The sequence below is a fragment of the Phalaenopsis equestris genome, unplaced genomic scaffold (assembly GCF_001263595.1).
Source record: "Phalaenopsis equestris unplaced genomic scaffold, ASM126359v1 Scaffold000567, whole genome shotgun sequence".
Lineage (NCBI taxonomy): Eukaryota > Viridiplantae > Streptophyta > Magnoliopsida > Asparagales > Orchidaceae > Phalaenopsis > Phalaenopsis equestris.
The window spans coordinates 129,017-135,092 of record NW_018165007.1 but is presented as its reverse complement, the minus strand read 5'-3'; the positions used below and the strand labels follow the sequence as shown (position 1 = coordinate 135,092).

At 33.8% G+C, this 6,076-nt stretch overlaps 1 long non-coding RNA gene across 1 annotated transcript; it reads right to left on the bottom strand.

Annotated features, from left to right (window-relative positions):
* Nucleotides 1–339: 339 nt before the first annotated feature.
* Nucleotides 340–3,052, bottom strand: LOC110029366. The gene is made up of 3 exons (XR_002294529.1): nt 2,977–3,052; nt 782–901; nt 340–641 (listed from the first exon to the last, which is right to left on the bottom strand). It is a non-coding gene; the product is annotated as an uncharacterized LOC110029366 (long non-coding RNA).
* Between the last annotated feature and the right edge of the window lie 3,024 nt (nt 3,053–6,076).

Here is a 6,076-nt window from a genome sequence, read left to right as displayed (position 1 = left end):
AGAACAGTCTCCTTCTTAATAACATCCCAAGTGTGAGTGTAGAAAGAGGAGGAAAACCCACCAGGGCCTGCAGCTTTGTTAAGAGAAATAGACTTGAAAGCATCAAGAATTTTCTGTTCTTCAGGTGGCTGTGTTAAATTGAGGTCATCGATATAATCATAATTATCAACAAAGAGAGTAGTATCAATAGGATTAACATTAGTATGGGATTGATAAAGCTCAGTGAAATAGTTAACAGCACTTGCACCAATATCGTCCATGCTAGTTAAAATTTGCCCATTACAACTTTTAATTTTCAAGATGCTATTAATATTTCTTCTATGCTTTAGAGTTGCATGAAAATACTTGGTGTTACGATCCCCAACAACAAAAGTAGTGTCATTAGTCTTCTATTGAGGGAAATTTTCTTCTAAAGCAATAACATCCATTAAAGATATATGAGCCTTAGAAACAATTTTCATCAAACTAGGTGAGCAAATAAGTTGAGCTTCCAAATTATCCACAAAATTTTGAACTTGCAGCACTTTTTGATGAACATTGCCAAAAATCTGATAATTCCATTTAGTAAGATGTGTAGCCATCTTTTTGTGCAGTTGCCACAAGACAAACCAAGGTGTACCAGCTTCCTCATAATTCCAAACCTACTTAGCCAAATTTAAATAAGTTTCATGAGAAGCCCAAACATTTAAAAACTTGAAACGGGAGATACTCGGTTTAACAGTGAAGGACAAAGTAAGAAATATAGGATTGTGATCAGACATATAGTAGCTCAAATGTTGACCTCTCACTACAGGAAAATGACTAAGAAATGTTGAATTTCTCAAATAACGATCTAGCCTTTGAAAAAGAAATCCTCTTCTCCAAGTAAATGGAGAGCCAGAATAACCCAAGTTGAAAAGTCCTGCATTAGAAATAGAGTTAGTGAACTTGTTAATAAGAGCTACATCAGCTCTACCTCCCCCTTTTTTTTATAGGTTTCATAATCATGTTAAAATCACCCCCAAAAAACTAATTCTCCTTAATAATTTTTCCCATAAGCTCAAGCTTTTGCCAGAGTAAATACTTATCTTGCAACTGTGAACCAACATAAATAAAAGTGCCCACCCTTGAAAATCTTCAAAGTTGATCTGAGTTAAAACATATTGATCCTCATCTTCAATAATATAAATAGTGGTGGACCGTTTCAAGAAAAGCCAAATTTTTTTATTTATGTTGCAATAGGAGCAAAATCCTTTAAACTTATTGGGAATTCTGCCTTTGTTGACATGAAACATAGGCTCTAATATAGCCAAAATGAGTAATTTGGGAACCCTAACAAGATGTTTGAGTCTATTAAGGGAGTTAGGGTCTGCCACCCCCTAATATTCCAAACCATAATGTTATACATGATGACGTGAGCCCACCCTCCTAGAAGATCTAAGAGGGTTAACTAACTCCTCTCCATCGGAATGTTAAATAACTTCTTGTATAATATTACTATCATTAAGACTTGAGAGTTCATTGCTGCATTTAGCCTTTTTCCTTGAATGCTTTTGAACCTGCCATTCATTTTCAAGAGTTTCAGCTGCACATTGCAAAGGAGCATTAGTATCAACATTTGAAGGAGAAGAAATAGAAGCCTCATTAATTCCTAGAAATTTTTTAGAAACTGCATTTCCCTCATTTGAAATTGTTGGTAAATATGTATCCATCGTCTCAACATTAGCCACATTCTCATTTGGATCATTACCCTCTTCATTTAGCACATTACCATCAATAGTCACAATTACATTCATAGCATGACAATCTTCATTTAAAGTAGCATTAGCAGGTAGCCCATTATTAGGATTACCCTCTAAAATAGTAAGTGAGGTTTCATTAGGTAAAGCTTCCAAAATGGAAAAAAGATTATGTATAGGAGGGTCTTCCCTTAAATTAATTTTAGTTTCAGCAGCATTTGAGATGTCTTGGGAATTCAAAGGTTTTTGGGTTTCAGGCAAATTAGAGGGTTGGGTAATGGGAAGATTTAAGCTGAGGATTTAATTTAAAACCTGTAGAAGAATGATGACCAAACATGGAACAATGATTACAATAGGGAGAATGCCTTTCCAATTCAACATATTGCCAATAGCCTTGATGCTGCGACCCTATCCAAACTTCATTACAAAATGGTTATGTTATATCTCTTTCAACTAGAATACGTGCTTTGGATGGCCTTGAAAGTGTGTATGTGGCACTATCCATTTTCAAGGGCTTACCATATGCAGCCGCAGGTGAGAAAAGTATTTCATGATTAAAAAGATGCAATTTTAGCTCTGGAAAACGGATTCAAACTGGTATAATAGGTAACTCTATTTTAGGGTCAAAATTAACAGACCACTTTAAGAATTTCATCACACTATTCTCAAACTGAAAAAATCGTTTCGAAAAAAGTCGAGTATAGTCCTCATCATTGACTAATTGAATTAAGATATGCCTTCCATCAAGGATTCCTACCTTTCACCAACCCTTAAGCTTTAGCATTTCAAATTCACGCCTAATCAATTCCACTTTCGGATGTCCATAGGTAAATTTACCCACTAAAACCAAACGACAAGAGGATGCTAGAGTCGAGGTTTCATCTTCAATAATAAACAAGACAAGATTTCCATTTTTTATTCCAAACTTCCTGATAAAAGAGTGATCTCCTCCCATAAAAAATGTGTCATGAGATCCTTGAGGAAACATACCCTTGCTAGGCGCATAAGAAATACCCCCCCCCACACCCCCCCCCCCCCCCCCCCCCGTCCAATACCGCATCAATGAAAGATCAAGAAGCAAGGGGCATCGAAAAAAGCAAGTGAACATACGAAAACAAAAGCTGAAAAGATCACATCTCCAAAAATCCCAAAATAAAGGTTCAAAACCACGAAAAACAACAAAAGCTTGAAAGAAACCGCTCGACATAAGAGAGAGATGCAATAATAAAAGCAGAAGAGGGTGCTGGAAGGATCTCACCAATGGAATGTAGACGAAACAACTTCGTCCCCATAGTTCGCCTCCAAATCGCCCAAGAAACCTAACCCTAGCAAAGCACTCCACGCCGCCATTTCATTATTATTATTATTATTATTATTATTATTTATTTTAGATAATTCTGGTTAAGTTTTTTATAGCCTATGTATGTTTTGGTAGGTATACACACACACTACAAAAAAGAGCTAAGACTAAAGAAAAACCTACTATTTTTTACACGTCGAAAAAATTGTTCTAAGTACCTACTATTTTGCTATTATTTTTTATTTTTTGTTATCTGTAATGTCATACTGAAAGAGACTAATCACCTAAAAATTTAGTCTCTGAAGGTTTGAATAGGATGAAAAATTTATTCTTCAAGTTAGGGCTTAAAGTAGAGAAGATTGATTGTTGTGTAAATGGATGTATGCTATATCACAAGAGTTGGCAACTCAGTGTAGATTTTGTGATTCTTATAAATTCAAATCTTAGAGAAAAAAATTAAGAGATAGAAAGAAGTTTCGTTCAAGTAGCTTTTTTTTCTACCGCTTATTCCACGTTTATAGAGGATATAAAATTCTATATGTACTACTCCACATATGATATGACATCAGAGCAGATCAAGAGAAAATAGCTTAATGAGTCATCTAATAGATGGAAAGGCATGAAAATCTTTTGATCACTCATATCCTGAGTTGGCTGTGGAGGCACAAAACATCCGACTATGTTTATACTCTGACGACTTGACATGAAATGTTCAGACCACATTTCCTTACTCTTGTTGGATGGTGAATGTTGCATCATACAATTTGCCACCTAAGATGTGCATGATAACCCCTTTCTAATTCCTAACACTAATTGGACAATGAAGTCAATATCTTTGAATTTGCCTTTTTGGAAGGATAATATGATTAGACGCAATCTGAATATCATGCGTATAGAAAAAAATTTATTTGATAATATTTTCAACACTGTGATGGATGTTAACAAAAAAAATGAAGGATAACGTGAATGGTAGACTTAATTTAAAAGAGATATGCAAAAGGCAGGAGTTGGATATCCAAGAAACTACTACCGGCATGCTCATTAAGTCTAAAACAAAATATTCCCTCACTTTTTCCCAGCGAAGAAAAATTTGTGAGTGGGTCCAATCACTAAAATTCTATAGTTGGTATGCTTTGAATTTGAGCTGTTTTGTTGATGTGGGTGCTAAAAAAATTTTGGAATAAAAAGTCACGAATGCCATATTTTTTTACAAAATTTTATGTCAACCACATTTGGTTGTTTGTTGGGTGAAGTCTTTAATCCATTGATTAAAATTAGTGTGTTCTTCAGATAACAATGTATAACTAGTTTGAAGTTTGATGACATACACCAACAAGAAGCAAGCATTTCTGTAACACTTCACAATATTGAGAGAATACTTTCACTTAGTTTCTTTGACTCAATGGAGCATCTTCACGTATATTTACCGCACAAGGCATTAAATGGAGGTCTAGTATAATACCGCTGGATGTATCTGTTTGAGAGGTAATTATATTGGGATTGGATACTTATTCACTCATTTATAAATAATATTAGTAGTTTTGTACTGTGCAACATTTGCTTCTTAGATTATTGAATAAATTGAAGAGAACTATGAAGAATAAATCATAACCATAAGGATTAATATGTAAGAAATATTTACTCTAAGAGACAATGACATTATGTTCCTACTATTTTGTGGAAGAAGAGTTCGTGAAAGAGGCATTAGGTTTGGTGCCACCATCGACCTTTCCTATTTTCCAGTAGTTAGGTGAAGCATCAGAGAAGTGCATATCACATTACCTTAATGATCAAAAACTTCGAGCAGTAACACTTTTTGTTCCTCTTAATTGGGACGAAGTACAACCCTTTATTGCATAAAAAATTTTTCATTGCAATTTTTAAGTCACTTATTTGAAGTGTCATGATTAACTATTTCAATGATATTTAAATTTGTGAACAATTTATTCATAGATTTGTTAAATCTGGTTGAAGATGATGACACAAGTAGGGAGATCGAGAATAACTTCCCCCAATGGTTTAAAACGCATGTGAGTTAAAATTGATATATTCATTTCTCATGTGGCATGAGGCTCTTCAATAACACAAAATTTCTTATGTATATATTAATAGATTCATGATTGGAGAAATAGATTGACAGAATAGGGATTAATAGATTTTTCTTGGGAACCTATGTGCATCATGAAAATCTAGCAAATTTACGATGTAAATGGTATAGGTTTCAAACAAGATTCTGATATGAAGGAAAAAAATCTTTTAATTCCAGGGGTTTGTGTTAAAGCAAACGAGAAGTCAAACAATGAGATAGACTATCATGGTATTCTGAAAGAAGTTGTTGAACTATCTTATCTAAGCTCTATTGTAGGAAGTGTATTCCTCAACTGTACTTGGTTCAATCCTATTCTGGATCATGGAACAAGGATAATCCAACTATATAATATCACAAAGGTGAAAGTGAATAGAAGATATAATAAATTGATCATTTCAATCTAGCCCGACAAGAGAGTCATGTTTACTATCATCGATATCCACATAGAACAAGAGATAATGTTGATTGGGCCGTTGACATTTCGAGTAAACCAAGAGCCACAATTAATATTCAAAATAACATTGAACCTATCCAACAAGAGAGTGAAATGATATGTTTCAATTTTCCACTTAATGCAATCGCTGAAGAGCTTAATCTGGAGGTTTCTATTGGCAAATACAAAGAAATTAATCAAGGCGATTAGTATGACTCTGCAAAGCATTTGAAGAATTGATTATGACTACATCCTATAGTCACTCTTCATCAAATACTGAGTAAGATGAATAAGTTTATTATACCTTTCATAGAATTTTTTATTTCACTTTATAAGATAGTTTTGTGTTATTTATTTTAGTAGTTGTACCTTGTACTATCACTTTTGTTTACCTGTCAGCTTCAAACTTGTGTGTTTTATGTTTATTATGTACTGTTATATTTTTATTTTATTACATAATATGTGTTATGTGCACAAATTAATAAAATTTATACTCCTTCTTGAAAATTTCAATTGGAGGCAGGGATGGTCTCCCT